The following is a 17,702-nucleotide window of genomic DNA, read 5'->3' as shown; positions in this document are numbered from 1 at the left end:
GGACTCTTGTAATTTGAATGTGTTTACAAAGACCATTTTTTCTCAAATGTCAAAAAGATATATATATATAAAGAGAGAGAGAGAATGATTTTTTCAAACCACTGCATTAAGAGAGACTCAAGACTGAGAGTCAGTAGGTTCTGGATTACCCTGACTCAATTTATTTTGTTCATCTTAAATTCATAGACTGACATCATGATCTCAGTAAGACTAACTTGACAACTGGTTAAATCCTTAAATCCTAGCATTCAGGAGGCAGAGGCAAATGCATATCTGTGAGTTCAAGGCCAGCCTTGAACTGGTCTACAGAGGTAGTTTCAGGACAGCAAGAACTTTTACACAGAGAAACCCTATCTCAATAAACAAACAAACAAATCAAGTGTCCATAAGGATGGGACTTTGTCAGGAAGGAATGGCCTTTTAATAAGACTCTGCTCTAAGAAATTGTATGAATTGAATCATATCCACAGCCCCTGGTCTTCTGTCTTCTTTCTGCTTTCCCCTCTGAGTTCCATAGAAAGTAGTTTACCAGTTCACATCAGTAAGTCCGTCGCCTACATCTGATGAGAGAGAGAGAGAGAGAGAGAGAGAGAGAGAGAGAGAGAGAGAGAGNGAGAGAGAGAGAGAGAGAGAGAGAGAGAGAGAGAGAGAGAGAGAGAGCATTAGAAACTGGCCTTGAAAAACTTGACCATAGACATCCTAGTCCCCTGACTTGAGAGAAAATAGCTTTCTCTTGTTTAACTTGGAATACAGAATGTCTATTACAGTCTCACATTTGAATGTTCAGTTCCCAGGTTGTGACAGTTCTGTGGCCCTGTGTGGCCTTAGGAGATGGGGCTTAGCAGACAGAAGTAAATCAAATGGCAGGTTTTTTTTGATGGTTATATCTGTCCCCAGGGTCTTGTTAGTGTTCCCTGCTTCCTGTATGCTACCATGTGAACAAGCCACAACCTCAAGCTCCCATCACCACTGATAGATGCACTATGTCATATGGAAACCCTGAGCCAAAATAAACCTTTCCTTCCAGGGCAGGGAATTTAGCTCTTGGCAGAATGCTTGTCTAGTGAGTATAAGGCTTTGGGTTTAATCTTCAGCATCAGGAACAAAACAAACAAAAACAAATCTCATCTTTAAGTTGCTTCCATGAGATATTTCCTAAGAACGAGTGAGCAATGAACAGAGCTTCCCATGCCAGCCTAAGTAGACCAACTCAAGCCCCATCATCCAATACCCACTTCAACTGGGCACACAGTAGACCCACATTTCCACTCTGTTGGATGAATAGAGCCCCAAACTCACAGCCCCATCCATTCTTATCAAGAGCAAAGGAACATCAGTGTAGGGCTAAAGAAAGAAAATGACTTAGCTGGCTTCTATGTTGCAGTGATGTAAACTATTCAGAAGGAACTGGGTGAAAGGATTTATTTGACTTACAGCTTACAGCCCATCACCAAGATAAGTCAAGGCAAGAACCCAAGGCAGCATTTGAAGCAGAGAACATGGGGGGGGGGTGATGCTTACTTACCTGCCTTGTCTGCCTTCCTATACAAACCAGGACAACCTGCCCAAGGGATCCCTACATACACTGACTTGGTTCTTCCCATATCAATCATTAATCATGAAAATGTTGCACAGACATTCTTGTAGCCCAGTCTAATAGAAGCGATTTCTCAACAGCCTTTACTTTTCCCAGGTGAGTTAGTTTGCATTAAGTTGACTACAATTAACGAACACAGGCAGCGGGTGCAAGGGAATCCTTGGGATAGAGCTCATGTAGTGTTGCCATTAAAGGCAATGTGAAAAAGCATAGAAAGCCAAATATCCAGGATTGTGGCACAAAAATATAATTTATCTTATGCAATGAATTGTGACTGCAGAGCCAAATTTGAATCTTTTTTATCTGAGAACCATTTCTTGCTAACAATATGTTGTCTGCTTCATTCAGCTGGTTTGTAGTTACAGCTTTCAGATCTGTATGAGGAGTCTCAAGACTGAGCGGAGTATTTCTGCTTTTCTTGCATATCTTCACATCCCATTTTGAAAATAAAGACAGGAGTTCTTTTGGGCCTTACGCTACGTCAGAGCAGAGGCATCACTCTGTGAAGTTGGACCTTGCTTCTGTGTTCTCTCTTCCTGTGGCTCTTTGCTATCATAATTCGTGCCTGGGTTCTGCAGTCTTTCATCTAAGCCTCCGGCTGTTTTAGATCTAAGGATGCTCACCTATGAAATGGCTTCTATACTATTTAGTGGTGTAATTTTCACCTTTTCATATGTGGATAAATCAAAATTTGTGTTTTCATATCTGTCTATCTCCAATAAGATGAAGATCATGTACCCAAGGGACTCCTGAGTACTTCTGACAGAAATTCCTTCTTTATAATGGAAGAATTCATGTGTTTCCCAAATTGGTACATTTTATATATTCTAAGAGTGTTTAACACTTCATCTATTCCCCAGATATCCAAGCTGAATAGAATTCTTAAAGACATGTTGAGAGAATTCTAGGTAAGATTGGACAGTTGAGAAGCTACACAGTGTGACTTGGTAAGAGAAATCAGTCAGGTTAATGCACAGGAATCTATTCCTGGAAGAGGATATAGCTGTAAATAAATTTACTAAATCACATGAAATTTCCAGAGTGCAGCAAGGGGCAGTCAAAAAGGGACATGAACCAGTCTACAGCAGGCAACTTCAGCTGAACTGGAAACAACCAGGGAATCACATACACACGTGCACACACACACACACACACACACACACACATACATACATACATCACACACAAAACACAGACATATACAGGACATACATCCTGCACACATGCATACACATGACACACACACACACCCTACCTCATCATTGATATAGGGAGAATTGTGTGAGATAACTATGTGATAAGAACAGGAGACAAAATCTTGCCAGGCAGTTAGGGTGGGGATCTGGGAAATGAGCAGATCTGCCTGTTACCCTTCACAAAACAGTTCTGTCTTGGCCTGAAGCATGGAGTGTTCTTGATTATACAAGCATTTCTGTCCTAGCCAGAAGCCAAAGCTAATAAAAATATTTTAGAAACTAGTTCCTTCATTTTGTCTCAATTCTCCTTTTACATAGCAACTTGATGCCTAGAAGCTCTTCCTGGTCAGATACTGCACTGGCCCATGAAGGTGTACCAGAAACTCCAACCCAGACACTGAGAAGGAGAGGTACATGGACACATCTCAGTGGAACAACTGCACTGAGCAGTGTGCCCTACCCCATACCTAACGCAACAAACCCCATTAACCTGCAGTGTTTAAAAGAAGTCCTAGGTGATTTTATGAAAGCTCTGCTAGACTGGTTTCTCTTTAGTTTTTGCTTATAATAAAGTTCCTTTCTTAAAGTCCTTTATCTGTAAAAGTCAGATCTTAAGTTCAAGAGATAAAGAACATGGAAGCTACTAGCCTGGGGTAGCTTTGGTGGCTGTTGATTATCTGAGGTCCTGACCCGCAAGTTATGCTTATGTGAAGTGAGGAAACCCTCCATCACAAAGGCCTCTCACTACTCTCCCCATGCCATTTCACAAGGACTGTGTATACTGGTAACACTGAAAATGATGAGGCAGAGATTTGGCCCTAAACACTACGGGTCTGGATGAGGTCACTCCCAGACAGCGGTATAACCTCTCTACCTCCCATGAAGAATCAGAAAGAGAAGAGATAAAGGAGTGGACCAGGGACCCTCTCTGTAGGCAGCCAAGGTCTAGGGCTATATGTGAAACCTGGGACTGAAGACTGAGGCTGGAAGGCAGTTCCCTGATGTGTGGCTCCCACCCATCAGCAGGACCAGGTGTGCCAAGCTTTCACTTTTCCCTTCCCCACAGGAGCCAATCTGCACAACAAAGGACTGGAGATTAGTTCAGGGAATGGACAAAGAAGTTGAAGGTGTAACCTTTGGAGTAATGTGGGTGGTATAGTTCCAGCCTCTGTGAACATCAAAACAGGAACTGAGACTTATACTGACTAACTCAGTACACTTAGGCCAGAAAACACAATTTTTAAAGTAGTTCATTTAAACACATCTTTAAAGAGAGATACATACCCTGAATTTGTCTTTACCTGTTTGAACTGGAGGTGTAAGCTGCAGCTCCCTATCACTGTGGATTGTTACATGAGACGTCATGAGTAAAGAAAGAACACAAAACTCACATCAAGAAATGACAGACTGAGGCCATAATATTTTAGAATTAGTGTGCTTCTATTGAGTTTTGTCATTTATTATTGCTCATTTCTTTATTTTCTACTTAAAAGTCTTTACTATTCTCACTCACATTATAAATATGTCATTGGTCTTTCTCTAGCACACATATTACGTGTTAGACTTTATGGTTGTGTTGTATGCTGACCCACTGTGTTATGGATTCTCTGTCCTTCCTATGTACAACATGTGTGCATTCCCATTCACTGCTGTCTCATTCGCTTTTCTGCTTCACATCCCCTCCTCTTTACTTCTTAGCTGTTCTCTTCTATAGCTTTGAAAGGGATTACACCTACTGTCCTGCACACAGATACTGTCGAGCCAGGGAACAACACATATCAATATGACTACAAACTGGTCCTATTTAAATATTGTAAATAAATTTAACTGAAATAATACAGCTAATAAAAACAATATTCACCAATTCAATAACCTGAGATATGTAAGTCTCAACATAGAATTATAATAAACATGAAAAATCAATATGATATGTCCTCTTCAGAAATATCAGTTCTCCAGTAATGAATTACAAAGGAAAACAACCCCAGAGAAAAATTCAAAACACTAATTTTAGAATGTTTAAGGAGACCTTCCCTTCCCTCTGGGACCCTAAAGCCATAAGAAGACCCAATGCACAAGTCTCTTGCTTGCTGTAGAGGTAGCCATAACATCTACCTTTCTCTGAGACCCCAATGCTCACATGAAGACCTGTGACAATCCTAAGGCCACCATCCACACAATGTTCTCAATTACCTCATGGCTTGCTTCTCCCTCCTCTTCTCTCAGACTCTAAACTCAGCATCAGAGGAACTGCTGGGAGGTTTGCTCATTCCATGAAGTACAATGAGTGAAACAACTTTGACCATGACAGAAGATAGGTAGAAAATATTTAGGCCAACAGAACCTGAAGCAAAAATTTTGTATTCATGTTGAAAATAAATAAAACAAGATTCTGAGTTCACACGAATGACAGGGACGTGTCAAACATTAAAGACTTGAAAATAAAAATTATAATCAAAACTGAGAGTATTCCTTCATACCCCAACCTTCCTCTTTCACCCCTCCTCCCATCAGTACCTATCATTGTACTAGACAATTTCACTCTCCTTGCATGTCATGTAACATTATATATCCCTATGAAATTTAGGAACCACAAATACGGATAAAGACATGGTATTTGTCTTCATAATCATTTTTGAATGTACAAATGTTCATTTTTATGTTTCTCAGTAATAAAATCTAATAAACCCCTCATTGTGCTCTGTGTTTAGCTGTGCTCAAAATGTTTCCACCTCTCAGCGATTACAGGAATGATTGCCTACATTTTCCTGAATCTTTCAGGAATTGGGTATATACTACTTCTATCCCTTGGGTTTTCAATTGATAAATTCTGTGACTATAGTATCAGCATCAAAGATATAACCAGGTATTAAATAGTACCTTTTTTACTTCTAGCATGACCTTTTCTTAACGATTCAAGATACTACTTTTTTTCAGTACATTGGTTTTGTAGACTTCTCATATTCTCTTACCGTTAGCTGTTCTATTGATTAACTAGTCTGCCTCCATCTTAGGCTTGGAAGAAATTTTACAGCAAAGACAAACTAAATTCATTTCTGTTTATGATTAAATCTCTTTTTCCAGGATTGAGCTATGCCCCACTTGTAACCTTAACTACAAATGATACTGTACCACCTGGTTCAACAATAAATGCCTTTGTTTCAAAAGCTTATTATGACCACTTTGTTAAGACTACCTTATTATGACCAATTGACAGCCAATGTCTTTGTTTCAGGAGATTGTTATGACCACATTGTTATGACCAACTTGCAGCCATGTCTTTATTTCAGATGATTGTTATGACCAATTTGTTTATGCTTATGTTCTTCTTCTGCAACCCCACCTATTTGCCTGCCAAGTACCCTATTTAGAAACACCTCCTCCTGTCCATGTCCAATGCTGATCTCTTGAAATCCACCTTTAGGGAGAGATAGCCATACACACAAATAATAAAGCACGCTTTAATGAATTTGGTCAGATAATTTGGGTCTGTGGTCTCAAATGTGTGAGGTTAACACTATGCTTTGATTCAACACCTGTAAAGATCCTTGCATTATGCTCATTAGCTTACTGTTTAAGTGCTTGCAATTCTTAAATTTTGCAATAGCAATTAGATTGTTTCCCCTGTCCTTTTTAAAATTCAATTAAACTTCAAGATAAACTTATGATGTCTTTCTCTTTAAATATGCTTTGGGAATCACATGCGATTTCTAGCAATTTTACAAATGGACTCAGGAATCAAGTCTCTTGAAAGTGGCATAGCTGTAATTCTCGTTACTGGAAGCAGAGCAATAGCTCCTATCTGGTCATGCAGGTAAGTTTGGGAAGTAGGTAAGTAAATAGCAGATGCTGTCCTAGGAGACATCAGAGTTCTGCAGTACTTTCCTTCTTGCTTATATCTGGAACTTCAAGGAAGTAAGGCCTAGGAAGGAGGCTTCTTTGTGGTGATTTGAATGTCTCTTTCCCATGTAAACTACTTCGCAGCTTGTCTCATTACAACATTTGTAAAAGCAGTCTGGAAGCACTGGTGCACAAATGAATTATTTAAGTTCTGCAGCCAAATGTCCTGATCTGGCGTGCTGCTACTTAATGCACTTTAAGTGAGCCCATGGAGGCACAGCAGAGGAGGCAGGGGGAGGATGCAAACCAAGCTTTATTAGCCACAAACAGCCACACTATAACATTTATTAAGTAGTCGACAAAATTTGTTTAAATAACTTTGATTCTGGAATAATCGTCGCTATTGTGGCCGTCTTCTAGGGATAGGAATATTTCCTTGTCAAAAACATTTATTTTCTTGTCACTTTTGTTAATATAATGGGCTCTGGGGATTTTCTGAGAATTTCTTAGCAAATTGTGATTTCCAACAAATTACTATGTGTCTTCCACTGAATACAGCTTTAATAGCTGGGGTGGGGGAGGAGAGGAAAGCCACACACATCATTGTCTAACAGTGTATCATCTTATTATCAGTGTCACATTTAGGAGTTTTAGCTGCCCTAGAAAATGAGGAGCCAGACAGTCATGTGTCCTTTACAGTCCTTCTCCAATGAGCAGTGTCAATAAACCTCTCCAAGTCAGGCAGGCCTGAGGCTAATTCTTTTTCTCTTGAGCAATGAATCATCCCTTAAGACCAAATGATTTACATAGCAGTTACCAATGTATCGTTTTTTCCTTTCTTTTCTTTAATGTCAAGTAGAATAGAAGATGCTCAAATTGTTTCTGAATCTCAGACACAAATGTAACCTCATATCACTAGGACAAGCTGGGACTAGAGGTTTACCAGAGAGGGTACTGGATACATCTGGGTTACAAGTCCTTTTAATTTAGTGATGGCCATCATTTTAATAAAAAAAACCAGAAAAATTAAATATATCTAAGTACTCAATGATTAGGCAATAGTAATTAATATTCAATAAACTAAGAGCACACTCAATCAACTAAGAGCACACCTTTAGCAGTATGAAATATGCCTATTTGTTTACCTGTCTTATTCCTTTATAACCTGAGGCTACAGGTGATGATTTGTGTATGTGTTTGTGGCTATAGTTACTTATATTTGGAAAGCCACTTCAAGAAAAGAAAGAAGGAAAGGAGGGAGGAAATCAGAATGAGGAAGAAATGAAGGAAAGGAAGAAGGGAGAGGGTGGGAGAAAGATGGATGAGAGAGAGAGGAAGGAAGAAAGAAGAGGGAGGGAGGAAGGGGAGGAGGGAGGAAGGTAGGGAAGGGAAGGGAAGAGAAGGGAAGGTGGAAGGGAATGTCTCTAGTATGCTTTCTGTTGCTGTGATAAACAGCACAGTAATAAGAACTTGGGAAGAAATATATTTATTTCACATCATAGAGGGAAACTAGGGTAAGGCTTCAAACAGGAACCTGGAAGCAGAAGCAAAGCAAACACCACTGGAGAATGTTGCTTACTAACTTGCTAAGTCTACGTTCTTATACAAACCAGGGCCACCTGCCCAAGAGTAGCACTGCCCACAATGTACTAAGCCTGCTCACGCTAATCGTTAAACAAAGAGTAATCTTCAAACACATACTTACCAGCTGATCTGATGGAGATAACTCTTCCACTGAGGTTTAACCTTCCCAGGGGACTCAAGTTTGTGTCAAGGTGACAAAAATTAACAGAACAAAGATGGAGGCAAGGATTGAAGAAGGAAGGAAGGAAGGAAGGAAGGAAGGAAGGAAGGAAGGAAGGAAGGAAGGAGGAACTGTATTTTATTAATACATGGGGAAGATTCTAGGACAGGGAATAAGAGTCAATGCATCTTACCATCAAAGTAACTTTGCAGAAGTGAACAAATGTGTTTCCTCAGTGTTAACTAATGCTGCAGCTATCAATGGGCAGTGAGGTTGTGTTTCCTCTTATTTTTCTTCCTGCCATGAGGATTCAAGTCTTTGGGTGAGATATGGTCTCACTAGAAGATACTGATTTCCACTTGACAATGAGAATCATCAAGGTTTGCTCATTTACTCATTTAATTGCTTAGTAAAGATTGAATCACTACTGGATACTAAAATTCACCCTGTTTGAGTGATATTGCCATTATTGAACTTTATTATGTACTGAGAGATTCATAGTAAGGTAAGGAAATATATACTGCAGCCAACACCATCTACAAAATGGGTATATAAAGGCAGTTATGGAGCCTACAAGTATGACACTGACCTAGTGCTGATAGAGATGAATCACTAGGCAAGGCCTGGAAAAGCCTTTCATAAGAAACGTACTGAGCTGAGAATCTCACTGTTGGATGTGATGGTTAAGCTTTGTTGTCAACTCAATTAGATTTAGAATTACCAGGGAGACACACGTATTTGCATGTGTTTAAGTGTGTTTCTAGAGAGAGTCAACTGAAGAGAAAGACTCACCCTGAGTGTAGGTGGTACCATCTCATGGACTGTGATAATAAAAGACATGAGCTGAGTTCCAAGGTAACTGTGCACCAGCATTTACTTCTCTTGCTCCCTCATTTAAGACATCATGTAAGCAGCCACCTAATAGTTTGGCTGACGTACCTTCACTGCCATGATGGTTTGTGCACTCAATTTGTGAGCCCAATTACATTTTCCAACTTTAAGATGTTTCTATCAGGAGTTTTGCCACAACAACAAAAACAGTAAATAGTGCACCAACCAATGGAGTAAAATCTATGAATATAGTGACTTCTTTCATTGCTACAAACACCTGATGAGAGGCAACTTTAGGGAGAAAGGATTTATCCTGGCTTACAATTTGGTAGTTCCATGTGGAGAGCCGCAATAGCATTCGCCATCACAAGATGGCGCCGGCTTCCGCTGTGCCAGCTCGACCTCTTTTCAGGAAACAAGCTGTGTGCACATGTGCAAGAGTGTGTTTGCGGCAAGTCTTTGCCCACCCCGGGGCGTGCCAATGAGATCATGGGTAAGCTACCAATCAGGCGTGGACATGCCGTGCTAGGGTGTTTTTAAGCAGCGCCCTTTTGGGGCTCTGCGTCTTCCTCTTTAAGATGCAATAAACGCTTTGCTGCAGAATCATCCTGGTGTTCCGTGCGCGTTCTTGCTGGCAAGACGATAGCGCGGGACAGTTCCATTCCATTATGATAGGGAAGGTGGTGACAACGGACATGAGGTTGCTGGCCACTCTGTGCCACAAAGAAGATTCAAAGAAAGAATATTCAGTATAGTACGACAGCCAATAGAATGTGGCCACCCACACTTGTGGTGGGTGCTCCAATTTCAATTAACCCAATAGAGAAACTCCCTCATAGACATTCTCAGGGGCTTATTACCTCAATACCATCCTCCACTGTATGTGTATTGGGGGCCTCATATCAGCTGGTGTATGCTGCCTGTTTGGTGGTCCAGTGTTTGATAGATCTCAGGGGTCCAGATTAATTGAGACTGTTGGTCCTCCTATAGGATCGCCCTTCTCCTCAGCTTCTTCCAGCCTTCCCCAATTCAACAATAGGGGTCACCTGCTTCTGTCCATTGTTTGGGTGCAAATATATGTATCTGACTCAGCTGCTTGTTGGGTCATTTGGAGTGTAGTCATGCTAGGTCCCTTTTTGTGAGTGCTCCATAGCCTCAGTAATAGTGTCAGGCCTTGGTACCTCCCCTTGAGCTGGATCCCACTTTGGGCCTGTTGCTGGACCTTCTTTTCCTCAGGTTCCTCTCCATTTCCATCACTAATTCTTTCAGACAGGAACAATTATGGGTCAGAGTTGTGACTGTGGGATGGCCCCTCTCTCCCTATTTGATGCCCTGTATTCCTGCTGGAGGTGGGCTTTATAAGTTCCCTCTCCCTACTGTCTGGTGTTTCATCTAAGGTCCCCCCCTTTAAGCCCTGAGGGTCTCTCACATCCCAGGTCTCTGGTACATTCTGGAAGGTCCCTCCCCCAACCTCCTATCTCCTGAGTTTGCCTGTTTCCATTCTTTCTGCTGTCCTTCAGGACTTCAGTCTTTTTCCCTCACCAAATACAAGATTAGGTTACCCACTCCTCACTCCCTGGTCCACTTTCCCTCCCAGGTTCCTCCCTCCCTCCTCACTTGTGATTGCTTTCTCCTCCCTCCCAAGTAGGACTAAGGCTTCCTCACTTGAACACTTCACCTGGTTGAGCTTTTTGAGTTCTGTGGACTGTATCTTGGATATTCTGTACTTTTTTGTTTGTTTGTTTGTTTGTTTGTTTGTTTTGGCTAATATGCACTTATTAGTGAGTACATATGATGCAAGTCCTTTGGGGTCTGAGATACCTCACTCTGGATGATATTTTCTAGTTCCATCTATTTGCCTGCAAAACTCAGGATGCCCTCGTTCTTAATAGCTGAGTAGTATTCCATTGTGTAAATGAACCACATTTTCTGTTTGCATTTTTCTGTCTTGGGACATCTAGGTTGTTTCCAGAATCTGGCTATCACAAATAAGGCTGCTATGAACATAGTGGAACATTTGCCCTTATGGCATGGTGAGACATCTTTTGGGAATATTTCCAAGCATGGTATTCTGTTTTTGTTTGTTTTGTTTTGGTTTTGCCTTTCCAGATGAATTTGAGAATTGCTTTTTCCATGTCTTTGAAGAATTGTGTTGGGATTATGTTAATTCTGCCAATCCATGAGTATGGGAGATCTCTCCATTTTCTGAGATCTTCTTCATTTTCTTTCTTGAGAGACTTGAAGTTATTGTCATACAGGTCTTTCACTTGTTTGGTTACAGTTACCCCAAGACATTTTATATTATTTGTGGCTATTATGAAGGGAGCTGTTTCCCTAATTTCAATTTCGTTCTCAGCCTGTTTATCCTTTGTATAAAGGAAAGCTACTGATTTATTTGAGTTAATTTTATATCCAGCCACTTTGCTGAAGTTGTTTATCAGCTGGAGAAGTTCTCTGGTAGAATTTTTGGGTCATTTATGTATACTATCATATCATCTGCAAATAGTGATACCTTTATTTCTTCTTTGCCAATTTGTATCCCCTTGATCTCATTTTTTGTTGTCTTATTGTTCTAGCTAGCACTTCAAGTACTATATTGAATAGATAGGGGGAGAGTGGGCATACTTGTCTTGCTCCTAATTTCAGTGGAATTGATTCAAGTATGTCTCCATTTAATTTAATATTAGCTGTTGGTTTGCAGTAAATTGCTTTTACTTCATGAATAGGTATGGGCCTTGAATTCCTGATCTCTCCAATACTTTTTTTTTTTCTGAGACAGGGTTTCTCTGTATAGCCCTGGCTGTCCTGGAACTCACTTTGTAGACCAGGCTGGCCTCGAATTCAGAAATCTGCCTGCCTCTGCCTCCCAAGTGCTGGGATTAAAGGCATGCGCCACCACGCCCGGCTCTCTCCAATACTTTTAACATGAAAAGGTGTTGTATTTTATCAAATGTTTTTCTGCATCTAAGGAGATGATCATGTGATTTTTTTCTTTGAGTTTGTTTATACAGTGGATTATGCTAATGGATTTTTGTATATTAAACCAACCTTACATCCCTGAGATGAAGCCTACTTGATTGTGGTGAATGATGGTTTTGATGTGATATTGGATTCTGTTTGCAAGAATTTTGTTGAGTAATTTTGCATCGATTTTCATAAGCAAGATTGGTTTTTGGTTGGGTCCTTATGTGGTTTAAGTGTCAGAGTAATTGTGGCTTCATAAAACAAGTTAGGTAGACCTTGCGCATAAACTCTGCAGACAGTCCCAAGGTACCCAGAGGACTCTCCACACAGCAGGTGTCCTAGCACACCCAAGATCTTGGGTTAGCAGTTTTTTATGTTTTGAATTTTCTTTGACAGTTATGTTAATCTCTTCTATGGTATCTTCTACACCTGGGATCCTCTCTTCTCTCTCTTGTCCTCTGTTGGTGACGCTCACATCTGTGATTCCTGACCTCTTTCCTAGGTTTTCCTTTTCCAGCTTTGCCTCCATTTGTGTTTTCTTTATTGTTTCTCTTTTCACTTTTAGGTCTTGGATTGCTTTATTCAATTCTTTCACCTGATTACCTGTGTTTTTCTATATTTCTTCCAATGAGTTATTGACATCCTCCTTAAAGGACTCTATTATCTTCATGAGATAGAATTTTAGGACAGATTCCTCATTTTCAGGTGTGTTGTTGTATTCAGGGCTTGATGTGGGAGAAATGGGTTCTGATGATGTCCACATATATTGGCTTCTGTTGCTTATGGTCTTGCGCTTGCCTTTTGCCATCTGGATATCCCTGGTGTCTTTTGGTCCGGGTGACTGTCTGGAATCTGCCTATTTTGTCCCTGGGTTGCTCCAGATCTCCTAGTAGGCTTGCAGCCTTGGCTGTATCCAACCACCTGTGGGGCCTTCCAACTGGGGACTCTTCACAGGGGCAGAGAAGCTGCTGATCTGTTACTGTGGCTGCAGTAGATCTCCTGGGAGGCCTTCAGATTGTTGGGTATTTAGTGGAGCAGTCAATCTGTTGTCTAACTGCTCTGAGTATAGCTGATTCTCAACTGCTCTGAGTGCAGGAAGTTCTCTAGGATGGGTTTTAGGATATGGTGTCTTCATGGGAGCAGACCAGCTAGGAGTCTGCCCCAGCAGACAGGTCAGGGAGAAAGGGGTGGAAGGCATAGAAGGGGAGTGGTATTTGGGAGGGTGGGGGTTTTGGTGGGTGATGGGTTCCGAGTCCACAGGGTTCCCAGCAGCAGCTCTGGAACTCCAGAGGAGGGGTGGTATTCTTACCAACTGCTCTAAGTGCCGAGGGTTCTCTGGGATGGGTCAGGATATGGTGTCTTCACTGGATCAGACCAGCTAAGAGTCAAAGTTCTTAGCTTTTTCTTGAACATCAACCTTTGTGCATAGAGCTGTTGAGTGCTTAAATGAAATTATCTTCTATGAAATGAAGAAATGACAATGAAATGTTGATTGTCTCCTATTAAATTCACACCAATCATGGTGAATGCCATACAATGAGAAATCCTATGTTGTATTGACTGGTTCCTACTGGTATTACCTTAAATATTTGTGCCTAACATGTTTGTTCATATAATTGCTTTTCCCTTGTAGTTGGAGTAAAACATAATCCTTCTGATATATTTAAAGTCATGGTGGAATATTCTCAATATAAAACACCTAAGATAACCATGGGCATAACCATAATGTTGTCATGGCTGCCAGACCAAAACTTTCTCACTACTGCCTGGGAATTTAAAAAGTTTATTTGAAGATACACAAAATATGCAATTAAAGTCATTTGAATAGCTCTAGTGGTAAAAAATGAGTTTCTTAGTTTGTCTTTGCAGGGACATCACATGTGCCATTTTTTTCCCATGACACTCTCTGCCAAGAGGCCTGACAACACATACTACAGAACATGCAGTTTTTACACCAACAGTAGCTTCCATTGTATCCCTTAATGGTCTCTCTGAAAACTCTATGTATAAATATTGTTCCAGTTAATGCAAGTAATTAGCTTATTCTTTTCTTTTCTTGTATATGTGTGTGTGCATGTTCATGTGTGTGGACACATATATGTGTATACATGTTTGTGCAAATGCATATATGTCGAGGTCTGTGGTTAACATCAGGGTTCTACCTAAATCATACTCTATCATATTTTCAGAGACAGGGTATCTCACTGATCTTGTAGCTTGCACAGACAGCATGGCCAGTGTGCTCCAGGAATCCTCTGTCTCTACCCTGCAGTACTAAGATTTCAGGCATGTGTCAGCTCACCTGGCGCTTTCATGTGCATGAAGATCTGAGCTCAGACTCTGACACTTAACGCTTCTCCCAGGCCTCAAATCATTGCCTTTTAGCCTTGCACTGTTTCCCACCATTTCAGCTTATCACAATCCCTTTAACTGACAGCCCTTTGTAAAATGAGAGATTTGGTTTTACTCCTTCTCAGCTTGTGCTCATGGCAATGTCTCATACATGCATAATCACACCTCCATGTAAGGGTATCTGCAGGATAAATTCCCAGAAGCAAGTTTAACAGGGTCAAGGCAAATAAGTACATTTGATTCTGATAGATTTTGACAGATTATCTTGTACAGAAGTTCTATTGATGCACACTTTCCACAGCCTTGCCTGTGAGTGTCAGCTTACACCAAATTAACACAGCATGTATTCAAAAATTTTATCACTGTCAAACTATGGGTGAAAAGAATGCATCTTTATCTTTTTACATTTTATGCATTTTCCATGCACGTTGGTACATGTCTTATCACTGGAACTGAACTCAGATTAAGTAGTTTAGCAATAAACACTTTTACCCAGCAAACCATCGCTCTGACCCAAGAAAAGCATCCTGTGTTTAAAGTTTTAGTTTCTCTTTGGTTGGATATTTCTTTCTCTTTTGCTAGTAATGATTTGAATTATAGATTCTTCTTTCTTCTGAAACAATGTGATTATTTATAAAAGTTGCTAATATTTTGAAAATGAGCCATAGGCTAACTAAAGGAGGTTTTTTGACTTGGAAAGGAAATGTCTGTGCACGTGTTGAAAGACCTGTGTTTTCATGTAAACATGAATACACATGTATGAACAACAGTTATCTCAGCATCTTATACTGAAATGCTTTGTTAGCGTGGATAAGATCTGTCACTTAACAAAATCATTATATTATGATCTTTTGATTATAAAAAATTCTAAAATACATAATGGAAAAAATAAAAGAACAAGAAGGAAATAAATTACTTTTAACCAGAACATGTAACTTTGGAATACATGGTAACATGTGATGGATAGGCAGTTATGAGGAATAGCACAAAACTTGAGAGATGAGCAGAGGCAAAGACAAGAGGTAGTGGAAGAAACCCCCACAATATTCTCAGTAGGAGTACCTTCAAGGGATTGCCTAGAATTTGAAGACCAAATCACGTTTGCTGCTAAGTTTTGGTGTTATTTTGATATTCTGGATATGCCTACCACTCCACCACAATATGCACATACACTCATCTGTCTTCTACCTGCTGTGCAAACTACTTTGATCTATTCATATTCAGGGGGAAGCAAAGTCTTGACTTTGGTGATGTGTTTATGAAGGTGCATTGTTATGCAATGCAAGAATCAGAATGAAATGAGGAGATGGTAGGGAAAGGAATGACAGCCTAGTATGAGTTGGGAATCTTAGTCAGAACGTATTTGGTGATGGAAACCTTCTCCAATGAAATCCAAGGTTGAGAAGAGCAGTGGATGTGCAATGCACTCTACAGGAACTCCCAAATTGCAGCAAGAAAAGTTTAAACTAAATGGTTTCTATTAAAATTAAAGTCTAAATAAATTCAGAATTTAATTAAAATTTAATTTCAAGATCTTAGGTTTTGAGTATGTAAGTCTGTGTTTTAGTTCTTCACTTACATCGGTGTTTGTCATTTAATGAACACTCTGTATTCACCACTGGCAGTAAAGATGGGTGGTAACAGCCCTGATGGAAATGGTGCTAAAACACCAGCTTATCATTATCCTTAGAGTGAAGGAAAACCAGCACACAAAACAGTCATCCTTGTGGTCTTTTATCTCCTCTCTATTCACCAAAACTGAAGAAAGTATATCACTTTTACTTGCAAATCCCACTCATCTTAATCAGCCAGTAGATATAATGTGTAGGCACTGATGAATGATCTGAGGTTTCTATTTAGTCATAAAACACTCTACATTCTAACTTATGCATATCTCATGGTCAAATTCGATATTGAGTGGAAGCATTACCTTTAACTATTGGATTATGTTTGAATTGTTTCAAATTACAATTATCTCGGAGGGAAAAAAAAACTAGAGTTATAGGATAAAAGGAGGATTTGGCTATGTGTCAGCTGAGAGCTACGAGGCTTGTGTGGTCAAACTGGAAAACTCTGAGATCCCAGCACTGTTGTGCTGTTCAGGAGCCAAGTATTAGCTCATTGGTAAAATGGTGGTTTCACCCAGGCCACATCTAATCTGCTCTGTTTCAGGAGAGAAAGTATTTTGAACAAGTTTAATTTTGTTTTGAATCATAGTGTGCTTGCAAACTTTTCCTGTAATTAGAGAGGAAAGTTCCAAAAAGGAAGAGGTAAAATTTGACTGGCAGCTGGCTTAGGGTTTGTTGCCAAATATGATATGTACTCTGCTTTGCTCAATGAGTGTTTGCTTAGAAGAAAGGAAGAGACATAGCATGTGCATTTGCGTTTTGTGTGCTGGGGTCCTCCAAAACAAGGTTTGATTTAGCTGAGTTCCAAAAAACAAAAATCACATTCATAGTAATCCCAACAAGCAAAATCTAAATAAAGAGGTTGTTTGGATATGAATGTTCATCTCCAGCAATACTGACACCAAGTAGGGTGGATTGTATAAGATGCTGAAGGAGGCTTCAGGGAATGAAGAAAGGAGCTTAGTAGATAATAATAGCTACTGGACCCCAGTTTCATCATACAATGGAGACTGCTGGGCTGTTTGCCAAGGCTTTAGATAAAGCAAACAGTCAGGCCAATAGGCCTGGATATGACTTCAAAGTCAAGGGATCCAAATCAGGAAACTAAATGTACCAGACAAAAACGCAGACTCTGAAGTGGGATGGATTAGGCTAAAGGCCAGGATGTACTTCTTAGTGGTCCTACAGAGATGAGAAAAATAGGTAACCTCCCAAGACCCACTCTGCTTCAGTTTCCTTAGCTGAAAGGTTAAAATAACATAGTAGATTTCATTTATTTAGTTTAATTCTTATTGTAAGATAAACATATTCACTCACTTATAATTGTATAAGCTTGAGGATTAAAATTGTATTTAACTGGTTATGATATCTTACTATAATGATACAGTCACAAGACAAAAGTCACAGAAAAAACATTATTCTATTAGAAAATATTAGATAAAATTATAAAGCAAACAAAATTCCTGAACACACGAAGTCACTGTCTACTATTTCAAAAGCAGTTGTTGAATCAGGGAAGTGTATATATTTAAAAGGGAATATATAGCTTC

The 17,702-nt window shown here is 39.9% G+C and overlaps 1 long non-coding RNA gene across 1 annotated transcript; it reads right to left on the bottom strand.

Annotated features, from left to right (window-relative positions):
• Positions 1–409: 409 nt before the first annotated feature.
• On the bottom strand, positions 410–9,791 carry LOC110306267. Its single transcript, XR_002379244.1, has 3 exons — positions 9,531–9,791; positions 4,987–5,137; positions 410–560 (listed from the first exon to the last, which is right to left on the bottom strand). It is a non-coding gene; the product is annotated as an uncharacterized LOC110306267 (long non-coding RNA).
• Positions 9,792–17,702: the final 7,911 nt, after the last annotated feature.

This window comes from Mus caroli, chromosome 11 (genome assembly GCF_900094665.2).
Source record: "Mus caroli chromosome 11, CAROLI_EIJ_v1.1, whole genome shotgun sequence".
Taxonomy (NCBI): domain Eukaryota; kingdom Metazoa; phylum Chordata; class Mammalia; order Rodentia; family Muridae; genus Mus; species Mus caroli.
This window is presented reverse-complemented; position numbering and strand designations above follow the sequence as displayed.